The 15,746-nt window shown below is 43.7% G+C and overlaps 1 protein-coding gene across 1 annotated transcript in view; it reads left to right on the top strand.

Moving 5' to 3' along the window:
- LOC148442294 (uncharacterized) overlaps positions 1-15,746 on the top strand; it is a 115,734-nt gene that overhangs the window by 41,750 nt on the left and 58,238 nt on the right. The gene's annotated exons all lie outside the window — the stretch shown is intronic.

The raw sequence follows: 15,746 nt of genomic DNA, 5'->3' as shown, positions 1-15,746 counted from the left end.
TGAGGGAGACTGTGTACACACATAATGGAGCTAATGGTGTGTCACCACTGCTAGGTGCTCTCTATGCTCTATATGTTCCCTGTCACCACTGAGTGTATGTGCAGGTGTGCATACCAGATACCACACGCCACTTGCATTAACCCTCTCCTGTCTGTACGTATTATACGTGTTCCTGCATTGTATAGCTGCTGCATTAACCCTGTGTTGACTAGCATCCAATGTTCTAACTGGTTAATAACCCAATCCATAGTTGCCGACTTTCTTACTGCAGACTCCGAAAGGGGTCAGCCAGGTCAGCACAGCAGGATGCGTGCGAGGGGTATGGTGTGGCAAAGGGGTCGGTGCAGAGGGTGTGATGGAACGATCGCATCATCGTGGCCCCATCCCAGCTTGGTAAGATTACCAGCATTGTAAATTAGGAGACATGGCTACAATGATGCGATTCAGTGCAAAACGCTTCATCTACTGCCCGGACCAGCCACTTTACTAGGAAAGTGTGTAGCACCAGCTGGACGCTGCAGGGGACACTGCAGCCTCCAGGACTCTTGAATGCTCTTCCCGGTGGCCAGGAGCAGCACCTGAAATTCGGGAGAGTAGGTAAGTATGACCAAATCCCTGGTTAAGCAATTCATCCCCTGGACTGACCTGTATCACACACCACTGACACCTATCAACACCATAGTTATTGCCAATAAAAATCATAGCAGATGGTTGGAAACAAGGAATACTGTAAATTGCTTATTGTAAATGTACAGTAAGTTTCGAGAGAGATTATTTAGTAAATAAACCATTTCCATGTTTATTTATTTGTAAGGTGTATCTTTGATATGAAGCTGTACACAAGGTCTGGCCAGATATTATTAGACTTTACACTTTACAATTATCTGTCAGATATCTGTCCAATCTGGCTGGTTGGAATGAAAACCTGGTAATGTATGGGAGCAAATGACAATTGATTATATGGTTTTAAACACTGTAAAACAGACAAAAATGATTGTTCAAATTTGTTTTATTTAACCAATTTGGCTGAACGTCCATTTTTGTCTGTTTTCCAGTGTTTTGAGCAAATGTTCGATTGTTATTTGCTCCCATACATTACCAGGTTTTCATTACAACCAGCCAGATTGGACAGATATCTGACAGATAATTGTATAGTGTATGTCCAGCAATAGGGGTCTATGTACTAAGCCTTGGAGAGAGATAAAGTGGACGGAGATAAAGTATCATCCAATCAGCTCCTTACTGTCACTTTACAGGCTGTGTTTGACAAATGACATTTAGGAGCTGATTGGATGGTACTTTATCTCCATCCACTTTATATTTCTCCAAGGCTTAGTACATAGACCCCTTACTTTTTGTAAATGTGATGCTGCAGAATTTGCTTATATACCATTTGCATTCCTCGCCAGCCTATCCCTATTTCAGATTAACAGACAGTGCAGGGATCTGGGGCCCATACATCAGCAATCAGAAAAAAAGTATTCAGTGATTCTGCATTTTTTCCCCTGATTTCACAATTCTCCAATCCACCAACATGCACCTGTTCTGTGATATACTTCCCCAAATTAAATATTCCTCAATCCACCATCAGTGCCCATACATTACAAATAGTTTTCAGTGATTTGCAGGTCATTATCAGCAATGAACAGATCTGCCAATCGTGAAAGGCTCATCATTTGACTAGTAACGGTTGGCAATTCTGCTGCTTGTTACCATACGGGATGCAATAGGGAAACCGGATGACGTGATCCCAACAGCCGACTTCCCGACTGCTTTATCCCGGCATGGGTTAAATGACAGGCATCTATATCTAGACGCCTGTCATTTTCCCAACGCCGGGAAACAGGCGCCCGGCATCGCGATCAAAGGGATGCCGGGCGCCGCGAGCGGACAGCCGCGCGGGGGGGAGGGTTAGGTTTAGGGCTCCCGGGGGGGACTTAGGGTTAGGCAACCCCCGGGGGGGACTTAGGGTTAGGCACGAGCGGGATTTCTAGCGATCGGGACTTCCTGAGGACGACCGGGATTTCCAGTGCTGTCGGGCTGCCTCTGCCGGGCATCGAACCGCCGGCCATGCGGCCGGTGGTATTTCATACCGATTCCTACCATACACTATCAATCTACAGCTGGGATTGGTCAGTAAAATCCAACATTTTGGAGAACCTGACTTAAGGTGCACATCCACTTACCAATTTCTATGTGAGATTGAACGATAACGATATCGTTCAATAGCACATGAATCGTGCCTGAATCGGGCAAATTAATGTCGTAAATGACCATCGATGCGCACTCCCGATGGTCATTTCCGACATCAATCATCGGCCGAACATGCTGTACAACCTGATGATAACGTCAGGGTGCCCATGTTCGGGGATGATTGATATGCCTACACTGAACGACTGAATGTTCAGTGTAGGCACAGCACAGACTGTGAAACGACCGCATGATTACATGCTAGTGGATGTGCCCCTTTAAAGATTTCGATCACTTTTTAGTCGGAATCAACAATCGGTGAGCCCCAGATACAGTATTTTTAAACAATCATGTGCAGAATGGGGAATTGCCCCAACTGATTGCTGATGTACAGTATGGGCCCCACAACTGTGCCATAATTGCAACAGATTATTATGCAAATGTCATAACCAGTGCTGGGCTGGGGCATGAAGGGCCCACCGGGGGAATACAGTGGTAGGGGCCCATGCTTAAGGTGTGGTCAGCCACCAGAGCGGATATGGCCAGCAACCATAGAGGCTTGGCTAACCATTAGAGCAGTGGTCCTCAAATTCTGTCCCTAGGACCCCACACAGTTCATGTTTTCCAGGTCACCCAGCAGATGTACAGGTGTATTCATTACTCACTGACACATTTTAAAAGAGACCTGGAAAACATGCACTGTTTGGGGTCCTGAGGACTGAGGGCCAGATTCAGACCCGCTCGCAAGCGAAGGACGCTCGCAAGTGGGTCGATGTTGGCCGAATGCGCATGCGCACGACGGAGGGAGCTCCGTCGTGCGCATGCGCGAGACCCGGCGAGCGACGCGGAATACGTCGCTCGGGGTCTCGCACCAAAGGGGGCGTACTGTCGATGGTGACTGACAGCACGTCCCCTTTGGTGGGCGTGCCGGGGGCGTGGCTGCCAGATGGAGGTGTTTCCATGGGAACGCCTACCGTCTGAGTCCGGCCCCACTGACATCAGTAGTGATGTCAGTGGGAGTGATTTTGGCTCTGGTAGAGCCAAAATCACTCCAGGGTTTGCGGCAGCGAGACCCTACCGCAGGGTCTCGTCGCAAGCCCGATGGTCGCGATGGTCTTGACATATGTATAATAATAAAGCACATGATGGGGATCCTGTCTATGTAAATTATATTAATGTACTGTACATGTTATAGGGGATCTCTAAAGGAGAGGGTGGACCCTCAGGCATTGGGGCCCACCAGGGATTTCCCCTGTACCCCTGATATGCCTATGAATCAATTATACTTGAAAAATACAGAATAATAACAGCACATCATCTGCAATGTTCACAAATCATCTCAACTAGAGGATTAATTAGTAAATTGCACTGACTATTCAAACAGAGGTGTTAACATCACTGTTAATTATACAAATTTGTAGTAATTGTGACTTGTGTGATACCTATTATGAAAAGTCCCACCCATAATAGGTGTATTTAACGCTAATGGTAATCACTGCTTGTTTGGGTTAGATTTACTAAAGATTCTAAAAATTAAAAATGTTGGTGTTGTCCAATCAGATTGTAGCTATCATTTCTCTATTGAATCATAGAAAATAACAGAATTTGTTTGGTTGCTATAAGCTACAATACCACTTTTAATTTTTAGATGATTTAGTAAATCTACACCTTAGTATAATTAACTGGTGAGACAATGCAGATTATTCACTATTATGGATTTACAGAATAAATATATACAGTAAACATACAAATGCAGATAATAGAACTGTATACAATATTTGAATATAACATTTTCTGCAAACCCTTCCAAAAGTTTGCCCTACTTCTATGTAATCCCCTCCCCCGATGCTTTTGTTGTTGCTGTTGCAGCATGTCTGAAAGCTGTAATGTGTGTGGAGGAGGTTTGAAGCTGAGCTGCTCCTTTACGGTTAGAATTTAGACTGAATTTAACAGAAATTAAGAAGACATTTGTACTGTTAATTGGTTCATGTACTGTATGATGTTAATCCTATCTTTTTAATCTGTCCAAATAATTTTAGTTAATGCAATTCAAGTGCTTATTCAAAATATAATAAAAATATATAATTTGTAGTTTACAGTATATTAACTGCAAATGTTTTACAAAGCACTGTACAAATAAAGTGAAAGGCAAAACAGAGATTGTAGAGAGGGTCCTGCACTCAGGGCCACCATCGGGGAGGGGGTGACTGCTAGGACTGGAATCCTGGGCCCAAACAGAAAGGGGGCTTGTGTAGCAGCAGTGTGGATTTGCGCTGTACCGCCCGCTGGCGCAGTGGGAGGCAGCCATGGAGAGACAGCGCCGGCCGCATTTAACATTTTACACCAGCTGCAAGCCAATCAAAGTTCGTACCGGCAGCCAATCAGGAGCGGGTACAGCAGTGGCACCTAATTGACTGCCAGTCTGCGAGCTACAATTGTCTTGCAGCTGGCAACAAATTCGCCACCGGTGTTGTCTCTCAATGGCTGCCTGCCTGTCCACCAGCTGTAACCAGCTTGTTGCCCGATGTCAAATCCGCACTGTTGACACCCGATGCTCAGTCACCTGCCTCCATGTCCCCCTGCCCTGCCAACCCTAGTCTCCCGTGTATATGTCTCCATGCCCTTCTCTCCCATTCATATATTATATGAAAGATTGGCATGTAATAATAACACCCATCCCCACAATCCAAATTTTTTTTTTTTTTTTTTATAAAACAAGTTTATGCACCAATTGATGCCCCACCTCTGTTGTAGCTCGGGGAGGGACTGCCAAAATAGGCAGGCAGTCAATTTCTGATGGCAGTCCTGCCTGCATTTAAGAGCTTGGAATCTGCAGAACATGAGGTGTGGCCTGTGCTGGGTGCAATTTGATAAAAAGAGTGATAGAATACATGGGTGTTTTCTAAATTTTGACTACATTTCCAAGTACAAAGATCCAGAAAGCAAAACTTTCCAAGCTTGTACCTGGTAGGCAACACCATTTATAGATGGCAATGCCTAATCAAAGAATCTGGGTTTCTTTTCACAAAGTTCCCCATGAGGGATCCAATAGGATTCCTCCCAGGGTCATAGGCAAACGCAGGGGGGGTTTCTGGCTGCCAGGAAACCCCCTTCCCCAGGCCACACCATGACCACATTATAAATAGTATATAATACAATGCAGGTTAACCTTAGTATCCCAAATGAAATAGCACCACCTGTGGATCCTTTAACATGTGTCAGTCAGTAATGGATACACTGGTGCACCGTCTAGGAAATATGGAAAACATGCACTATTAAGCTGCGTACACATCTACAGATATATCTGTCCAATCTGTCTGGTGGGTAGGAAAATCTGGTCCATTTCTATTGTTATTTGCTCCCATACATTACCAGATTTTCCTTCCCACCAGACAGATTGGACAGATATCTGTAGGTGTATACGCAGCCTTAAGATTGCACTGCTATAGACCATCTATAGGGTTGGGTAGGATTAATTATTGATACAGTTATCCAGTGCATAATGCGACCAATATGTCCACACTCCCTCTAAAATCAAGCATTTGAAAACCCCCCTCTAGAAATCCTGCGTTTGCCACTGAGGGTCCCCTGCAGCTTGCACATTGCTGTGCGCATGTGCAGAAAGGCTCCTGGATCTTACACCCAGAAGTCCTTTCATCACACACGACAGCTCTTTTCGGAAGACCTCTCCTTTGTGATTTTAATCTCAGTTATACATGCATACCAGAGTTATTTATGCCAGTATGCATGCGGTAAGAAGTGGAATGTATTGCATCCATAATGCGATGTTTGATACATACTGCCCTTAATGAGTAAAGGGGGATAGAGATGGAGTAGCAGTATTGTATATATGCCTTACCTTCAATATTATTAACAACATCTTGGCAGCGGAGGTGTTCCAGGTGAGTGCACTGTAGTGGCTGATTGTTCAATGTGGTGGGGTATTTAAGAGCATGTATTGTAAGTACAGGTTGAGTCTCCCATATCCAAAATGCTTGGGACCAGGGGTATTTTGGATAACGGAATATTCTGTAGTTTGGAATAATTACATACCATAATGAAATATCTTGGGAATGGGACCCCAATATACACACAGAATGTATTTATGTGTTATATACACCTTATACATACAGTCTGCAGGTAATTTAATACAATATTTTCAATAATTTTGTGGCTCAAACAATGTTTGCGTACACACATGAAATTCATTTATGTTTCATATGCACCTTATACACACAGCCTGAAGGTAATTTTATACTATATGTTTAATACTGTAATTTGTGCCTTAGACAAAGGTTGTATACATTGAACCATCAAAAATCAAAGATTTCATTATCTCAGTCATGCCAAAAAAAATCCGTATTTCGGAATATTCCGTTTTTCGGAATATTAGGATATGGGAGACTCAACCTGTATCACCTTATCCCTGATGACTTGCTCTATACCCAAAACGTTGGAATAAAGGACACCTTTAAGACGCTGAGTTCCGCCATTATTGCTCTGGCTATATATATATGTATTGAACGCTTCAACATTTTTCTCAGTAAATATATTTGTAATGGGGATATTGTAATGAAATGTTCAACAAATGTCAGCTACAAGCCATGCAATCTACACATGCAAAGAAATCAAACCATAGATGTCCATAAGTTGTGTAATTATGTGAAATGACACAGGGAAAAAGTATTGTACACGCTTACTGAAATGTATTTAATACTTTGTACAAAAGCCTTTGTTGGTAATGACAGCTTCAAGATGCCTCCTGTATGGAGAAACTAGTCACATGCGTTGCTCAGGTGTGATTTTGGGCAATTCTTCCACACAGTCAGTGTTCACATCTTGAAGGCTCTGTGGGCCTCTTCTATGAAGTCTGGACCTGATTCAGACCCGCTTGCTAGGATATGTTCACATGCAGCCAGCCGATTGTTTGCTTTCTGCGCATGCGCGAACCAGTGCGAGTGATCATGAAGCGTAAGTTCGCTGTGCATAGACAGCCCCGCTGAATGAGTGACAGGAGAAGCCATTTGTGGGTGGTGACAGGGGCTGGCCACTAGAAATGGGGGAGTGGAGGTGCGAACACAGGCATGCTTGAGCGTCTCAATGCTGTTTCAGAGGCATGCATAATTAAGAGGCAGCGTCATGGTACATGTCACTTGGTTGTATTGCACATTGAAGCACTCACAGTGCTCCGGCAAGGTATGGTCAGTCAGGGGTGCCGAGAGGGGGGGGAGCGGGTACACTTTACCCGGGCCCGGGCTTCCAGAGGGGCCCGGCGGGGACCCGGGTCCGGTGCCGCCCCCCCTCCCTTCCTCCCGCCTCCCTCCTTTGCAGCAGCCCAGCACGTGGGAGATTGCTAGTGGCTGCTAAGCAGCAGCCACAGCAATCACACTGATCGCTCCCCCTCTGGCTTTGCGTCGGGCTGAGGGGCTCACAGCGCCCCCTCCCCGACACGCGGCGCTGCAATAATGTTTTATTTTCTTCTTCAAGGGGGCATGGCCACACCTCCCGCGATTAGGTCATGCCCCCTCTATACCGGGGCCCGGCGGCGCTCTCTACGGCCCTGTGGTCAGCCAGAAATGTTGCAAGTGCTTCCGATGGTAATTGATGTACCAATGGTTGCATATACTTCCTGGAGATGACGTGCGCAAGTGGACGTCTTAAGACAGGCTGGTGGGTGTCTGCATACACAGAGCGATCGCTCGCCAAGAAGTAGTGGGCGTGCTAATGCCTTGGCGTGCGATTGCTTGCCTTGATGAAATTTTCATACGCATCTAGCATGCAAACGCATTTAGCGAGCTGGTCTGAATCGAGCCCTATGATCTTTAATTCTTTCCATAAATTTTTAATTGGATTCAAGTCAGGTGATTGGTGGGGCCATCCTAGCAGATTTATTTTCTTTCTCTGAAACTAATTGAGAGTGTCCTTTGCTGTGTGTATGGGATCATTGTCTTGCTGAAATGTCCACCCTCATTTCATCTTCAGCATCCTGGTAGATGGCAGCAGATTTTTATCAAGAAAGCCTCGGTGTATTTTTCCATCCATCCTTCCTTCAATTGAGTATGCCAGTACCATATGCTGAATATATATATATATATATATATATCAGAGCCGTAACTAGACTTTTTGGTGACCTGTGCCAGAAAGAGCATTGGCGCCCCCCTCATTTTTCAAAGGGACATAATGCACCCAAAAAAGGGGAATGGCCTCATGGGGAAGGGCCAGGGAAGAGATAGGGGAGGTCAGGAGATGCTGGGGATGAAATAAGAGGAAGCTACAAGTGAGAATGATAATATACAGAAATTTGACAGGCCCAAACAGCGTCCCCTGCCCTGTGGTGCCCTGTGCGATGGCACTACCCTGGCTACGGCCCTGATATATATATATATATATATATATAATGCTGCCTTTTTAAATATTTGAGATTTTTTAATAGTTTTTCAAAACTTTGTGCTCGAACGATGTTATGTTCCACCAACATGACATTGTAGAAGTGATACTGTTGAATAGTAGCTGGACATATGTAATTTTGGCTTTCCATGAGTTTGGATACCCTGGATACTGTATGTGATCACTATGGCCTATTAGAGGCTTAGGAAGAACCAGATAACTTTTGCCATAGTGTTTCTATTGTTAGAAAATGCTTTTACATGTTTTAATATAGGTTTGAAGACAAGCAACATCAAAGCTTAAAACATAGCATGTTAATATATGTTGTATTGGCTGACCCTATAGATGATACAGCAGAGTGTCATGGTGGTTAGTCCACTCTGTAACTTATTTAATCAAGTTGTAGGTTTATTAACCAGGCAGAAGAGATTTAAAGGATGATACAGGGTTAATGCAGCAGGTAAGTATAACAGGTATACAACGTAGTACATGATATGTGCACCAGAACCAGCCAGGAATGTAGAAGGAAGTGCAGGTGGTGTGTGACAGGTGGGAATGAAGTATGCATGCTGGTTCTATATATACAGTGGAACTATCAGGGGTCTATTGCCTGCGTAATGCTATCCCACCGTGAGTATATTATATGAGTGGGAGATCGCGCCTCTGGCAGTCTGGTGGTGCAGTGGAACTATCAGGGGTCTGTGGCCTGTATAAAGCCGTCTCACCATGAGTATAATCTGGAGACTCTCAGGGGCATGCAGGACAAAGCTGAAGATGCACGGACACACCATGCATGTGCAGTAGAGCATAAGGGTCTGAGATAGTGGCTCCGGCCTTCCTAGGGTCCTAGTGCACGGGTGGAGAGACAGAACAGGACGCTCTCTCCTAACATGTACCAATCAAAATGCTAATTTTTTTTCAAATGCTTTTTCCTTTTCTCCCATTTAATATCCAAAATGAAAAAGATATACTACCAAACATAGGGCCTGATTCAGAGCCGTTCGCTATTTGTGGTCGTTCGTTCAAAAACAAGGGGTGGCTATTCAAATGATCCGTTCGCAAATTGCAGTCTGTTCCCACCTCTAAGTCTGAACGAGCGAGCAAAACATACGCTCGTTTTTTTGATAAAAACGCCCCCTGGCCGCACGCACCATACGTCATGTCCGCTATTTATTAGATTAATCGAGTACATCGTACAGCGTATGAACTGCTCGCTATTCTTGTGGTTGGTGTTTTCAACCGCTATTTTGCGAGCAGTTCTGAGTTAAAAAAAACCAAGTGACGTGGTCAATGACGCTGCTGTATTAATTATGCACTCCCTTAAAACGCCCGTTTTGACCTTTAAGCACGCCTGCGTTCGGATCTCCACTCCCCGTTTTCAAGCACCTTCCCCTGTTACCACCCACATACGCCTCATTCTGTCACTCAAAATAGCAGGCCCTCGCTATATTGCGTACCAACGATTTTCGGCCGCACTGACTGGTTCGCGCATGCGTACTAAAAACCGTATGCATGCGCAGATGTGCGAACATCGCTCGGAACGAGCGTACTGCCGCTAGCGAGTGGCTCTGAATGAGGGCCATAGTGCCCTACTTGCCTCACACAGGCAAAGCAAAAGTAGAAAAAATCTACCACCTTTATTGCAGGATCATAGGATGATTGCATTATTTATGTTTGAAGAAGGGGCACCAGAATGTAGGTAACAAGTTATTATACTCATTATTTATTACCTAAAATTAGCAAAAATTACTCAGTGGAAAGGATACAGAAATAATTGATTCTAGTTGATACAACTTTATTTATTTATTTATTTATTTATTTTTGATCAGATAATGATAATCCATGGATTGAACTAAATGACAATGCTAATAACAAAATAGAATATCCTACTTTATATATTATATAGGTACATGTTGTTGCAAAACATTAAGTGATGCTTCCCCCTTGAGTCTCTTGCATTGAAATGACTAAGTAACTGTGCTTATTTGAGTCACTAGTAGTATTGCAGAATAGTTCTAAAAATATATTTGCAGTCATACCAAACGATATGCACATCCTGTAACTGCTTTTCCTATAAACTGTCATATACATGTAAAGCAAATATTTACTATAATAATAACATAAACACAATAAGTACACGTTTAAGTCTCTGCGGGTGATGCTGATTTGGACTCTAATCTTGCATAGTGAAATATTGGTTCTGGGCATTCCTCTTGCAACTGAGGAGATGGGATAAGGATTGATGGGAGGGCTAGCATAGGCAGAGTACCATAGGCGTATCTGTAACAGGAGCAGGGTGTGTCGTGCACACAGCCCTTCGGTCCAGGTGGGCCTTGAACTGCACCCAGTTATACCTCTAATGAATGCTGGCGAGTGGGTCGCCCATTGGACGGCACTATCTTCCCAGTGATAACTTTGGAAGGATGGAGTCGCATATTGAAAGCAAAGACTCTGGCACTGTGCCACAGCCTTTGCTATTTTCTGCGCAATTGCCATCGTTCTGAATATCATTGGGCATGGCGCTGGCCACAGAATGTGGGGCTGAGTTACCACTGCACACAGGCCCACCCCGGGAGTTAATACGCCCCAACATGGTACAGTAAGGGCATGCTCACATTTTTGCAAATAAACGCAGACCTGCACAGAGATGCATATACGCAGGGGTGTAACTATTTATTTGAAGGCCTTGTAGCAAAGGTTTGTAAGGACCCCTATGAATCACCCAGTGGTGTAAAATGTATATAACACATGAAACTTTACCAAGGAAGATGGGCCCCCCTCAGCTCTGGCTCCCATAGCAGCTGCACCCTTGCACCTATGGTAGTTATGCCCATGCAAAGCACATGCAAAATACTTGATACTGATGATGGTTTATATTTTGGGTGTTTTATTTTTTGAAGAGGAGATTTCTGCCTTTTGTTTCTGAAAGGTGTTTCATTGGATTCAAACCTAATAGCGAATGTATATTTCACAAACAAAATGTTTTAAGCATGGGCACAAGTGTATAAAATGTATACGTGACAAAAAACTGATGCATACAGTATACTACTGCTACAGAACTGAATGTTTCTTGCAGTTTTTACAACTTTGCATATGCACACAGATGTGAAAAATGGCAACTGGAACCAAAACTTCCCGATGTAGCGAGCTCTTGAAGAGCACCTGCATTTACTTATTAATTAAAACCACACCCACATGTAAAGGCCCCATACACGGTGCGATACAGCAGCCGATCTGACGGATTGGAACAATATCGCTGCTATATCGTTCCGTGTGTGGCTATAATATTGGCCAGTGCGCGCTCCCGTGGGATCGTACATTGCTCCTCCAGACCTTACATGCTGCACAAGAGATTTGAGATGCGATGTATGATCCCATGCAGCACTATGCGGGGAAGGGTGCTGGCATATCAGGCGGTCGGGCAGCGGATCGTGTGTGGAGATCGGTAGATATGTCGGCCGACGGATTGGCCATTGCATTGCAAGGTGCATATCGCACCGTGCATGGGGCCCTTAAGTAATCCATATTCAGTAAAGAATTTGGTGGCACACTACTGTACATATGCCGCTAGTTCAAAGGCAATCTGGTCAGAATGTCGACATTCAGGAGGTCGTCATTCAGAATGTCAGCACCATAGTGTTGTCAGGTTCTGAATGTCGATAGTCAGGATATCGATATAGACGTTAGGTTGACAACCAATATGTCGACATTAAATAAAGTCAACATGGTTAAAATGTTGACATGTTCATAATTGAAATATTTAACATGTTGACCCCAGAATGTCGACATACTCTTTTTTACATATATTTAGGGTTAGGGCAAACATATGTCAAATTGTCAACATTCTGGTGTTGACATGTTAAATGTCAACTTTAATATCATGTCAACATTTTAACCATGTTGTCCTCTTTGAATTTTAACATATTGGTTGTCGACCTAAAGTTCATGTTGACATTCTATCAACATTCATAACCTACTGACATTCTGGTGTCGACATTCTGAATGGCGACCTTCTGTCGACTGTTCATACCACACTCAGGGCCTGATTCATTACCGATCCCACCTGCGATTACGCACACAATCAGCCGATTGTTGCATACTGTGCATGCATATTCATCGCAGTGCGCAAGCTGGCCACTGCGATCAGGACGGCGATCGCAGTGACTACACAGACCCATCACAGAGTGATTGACAGGAAGGGCCATTTGTGGGTGGTGATTCAGCGAAATGCAGGCATGCCAGTGCGTTTGAATGCCATTGCCGGGGTGTGCATAAATTAGCCACTGCGATGCCCTACGCAGCCTGAGCACTCACAGCGTGCGACGAGGTTAGCAATTTCTGAGTAAGGTCAGGGCTTGTGCAAGTGTGCGTGAGGCTGCGATGGTACTCCATTGTACCGATGGTTTTGCAGTCTTGCTAAACATAACGGATGTGTGTAAGTAAAGTGGGCGTCCTTGTAGTGCTGCGGAGGCATTGCGATCGCAATTAATTAGCATACTATCGCAGTTTAACTGCGTGCATAGTCGCTATTGCATTCACAGTTGCGGTACTAAATCAGGTCCTCGGTTCAAATCCCCAACAATCATACCACCTTTCTCTGGTCTATGCCTTTGGTATTCCTGTACATTTTGCAGTAGTGAATAAAAGATTGACAAATTCACAGCACATTAAAGACATGACAGACAGGTCTTTTCAAAACCACCTTCAAAGGCTTAACTGAAAAGGCTATCCAGTGTGTAAGGTAATCAGCAAATATTACAACAAGCAAAATAATTCATACAAAAAATGCAGGTACACTTGCTCTGTGAATTATGACTTCTGAAAACTTGCTTGGGTCAGATATAAGGATAGTCCAGATGGAAATGTTTTGGGACTAGACAAATACATACAGTAACCTGATCTGGTTTAAAGATAATAATAAAGTAGGGTTAACTTCTGACTGCTAAATAGTTTTGTAGTGTTAGAAAAAGGGAGTGCCTTATCCTCATCCCTAGAATGCTGTTGGGTATTTTTTTTTTCTCTAGCTTAAAAACAGTGCAATATTCATGTCTGAAATATATTGCACACTTTGAATAGATCAGAATTTATTTACTAAGCAGCGACTGTTGGGGTGTTTTGCTAAGTTTCAAGCAAACAGGCCAGGAAGGGGTGGCTTTTAGAAGCCTTTGCTTATTGCAGTAATTAAACCCCTTAGACTATTATCAAAATTTTGACCCGATAATTGTAATTTCTTGTTGCTGCTATTTGCGGCAATAAGAAAAGAAATACTATTATTGAACACATGCAGGGATAGGGGTTCTGATAGAAGCCTGTCCCTGGGATGTGTAAAAGTAAAGTGATCGCATTAGCATCACTGAACTTTCAAATGCTGGTAGCCGCCACACTATTGCACATGTGCTGTCTGCATACAGCACATGTATGCGTCGTGAGTGCAGGTCAGAGAACCTATGGGTCCATCTCCTGGTACTTTTTGCTATCTGAGGCCCATTGGCTTCAATGGCTTACCAAATCTTTAGATGATGTTAGCTACCAGAGCCAAGCTCTGAAATGCAAAAAAAAAATAAGTTTCTGTGGGGACTGTACTTCCAGTCTAAAACAGGGGACTGCAGCAGATATCAGAGATATCCCCCAGTAGATACATTCGGGGTATACTTCTTATTTTCAGGTACCCCTTGCAGTGAGAAGGGACAGGCTATGTCAGTCCCAGTTTAAAGGTTTCGGGCCAGTATCTAGATCATTCAACATAGCAACATTGGTCCTATGGGACGCATAGGCCGCAACCACAACTTCCTGGGCACCCTTTTTGTCCTTGACAGGCTTAGCAGGCTCCTGTATGGTGAAGACACCTCTGGGTGTATTAGTGCTTTGGTATGGTTTATTATTGTAACTTTTAGAATTGATGGTTTTCAAAATGGATTCTCAAATAGCTCCTTAGATAAATACGGAATAATGGACAAATGTCCATTATTCATTACCAAGAAGACCTCCTGTTGCCATCGCTGGAGGTAATTATGTAGGGGGGCTGAGGAGCACTGCAGAATCTTCTCAGATGCTGCCTCACACCTCATATTCACTTACAGTGGCACACATTGAATTAAGCCAAAGTATATTGGTTTGTGACCCATTTCTAGTGCAACTTTGTCCAATTTAATAAAAAAAAATGTTAGTTTATTTATAAACATTCACTTATGTAGTGGCAGCATATTCAGTTGCACTTTACAATTGGAATTAAACAGTAATAAAAAAACGGGTAATAATATAGTTCCATAGTGTTTCTAAAGGTACAACTGTCATTGTATGTCTTATTTCAAGTGTCATAAGTTATTCCACTATCTGTAGCACCCAGCATTTTTAGCTTTGTTAGGCAATATCAATTATTTAGCATTACTGATTGATATTATCCTTTAAAGAACTCGGTTTTAAACTAGGGGTGTGCACCGGCCACTTTTCGTGTTTTGTGTTTTGGTTTTGGATCTGGATCTTTCTTCGTGTTTTGGATCTGGATTGGTTTTGCCAAAACCACCCTTGCGTGTTTTGGGTTCTGGGTTTTGTGTTTTGGATCTGTATTTTTTTGAAAAAAAGCATAAAAACAGCTAAAATCACAGAATTTGTAGGTTTTTCTGCTCCTATGCTATTATTAACCTCAATAACCTTAATTTCCACTCATTTCCAGTCTATTCTGAATACCTCACACCTCACAATAGTGTTTTTATGTCCAAAAGGTTGCACCGAGGTAGCTGGATGACTATGCTAAGCGACACAAGTGGGCGGCACAAACACGTGACCCATCTAGGCGTGAAACTGCAGTGGCAGACAGGATGGCATTGAAAAACTAGGCCCCAAACTGTACATAATGCAAAGAAAAAAAAGAGGTGCAAGATGGAATTGTCCTTGGGCCCTCCCACCCACCCTTATGTTGTATAAACAGGACATGCACACTTTAACAAACCAATCATTTCAGCGCCAGGGTCTGCCACACAACTGTGGCTGAAATGATTGGTTCGTTTGGGCCCCCACAAAACAAGCTGGCAATTTATCTGTCCCTGCACAAACTGGCTCTACGGAGGCAAGATGTCATCCTCATCCTCCTCATCCACCGATTCCTCACCCTCTTCAGTGTGTACATCCTCATCCTCACAGAGTATTAATTCGTCCCTGCTGGAACCACA

Source organism: Taudactylus pleione, unplaced genomic scaffold, assembly GCF_031769625.1.
Source record: "Taudactylus pleione unplaced genomic scaffold, aTauple2 ptg001573l, whole genome shotgun sequence".
Lineage (NCBI taxonomy): Eukaryota > Metazoa > Chordata > Amphibia > Anura > Myobatrachidae > Taudactylus > Taudactylus pleione.
Note: the sequence above shows the minus strand (reverse complement) of the source record. Positions and strands in the feature narration are given on the sequence as shown.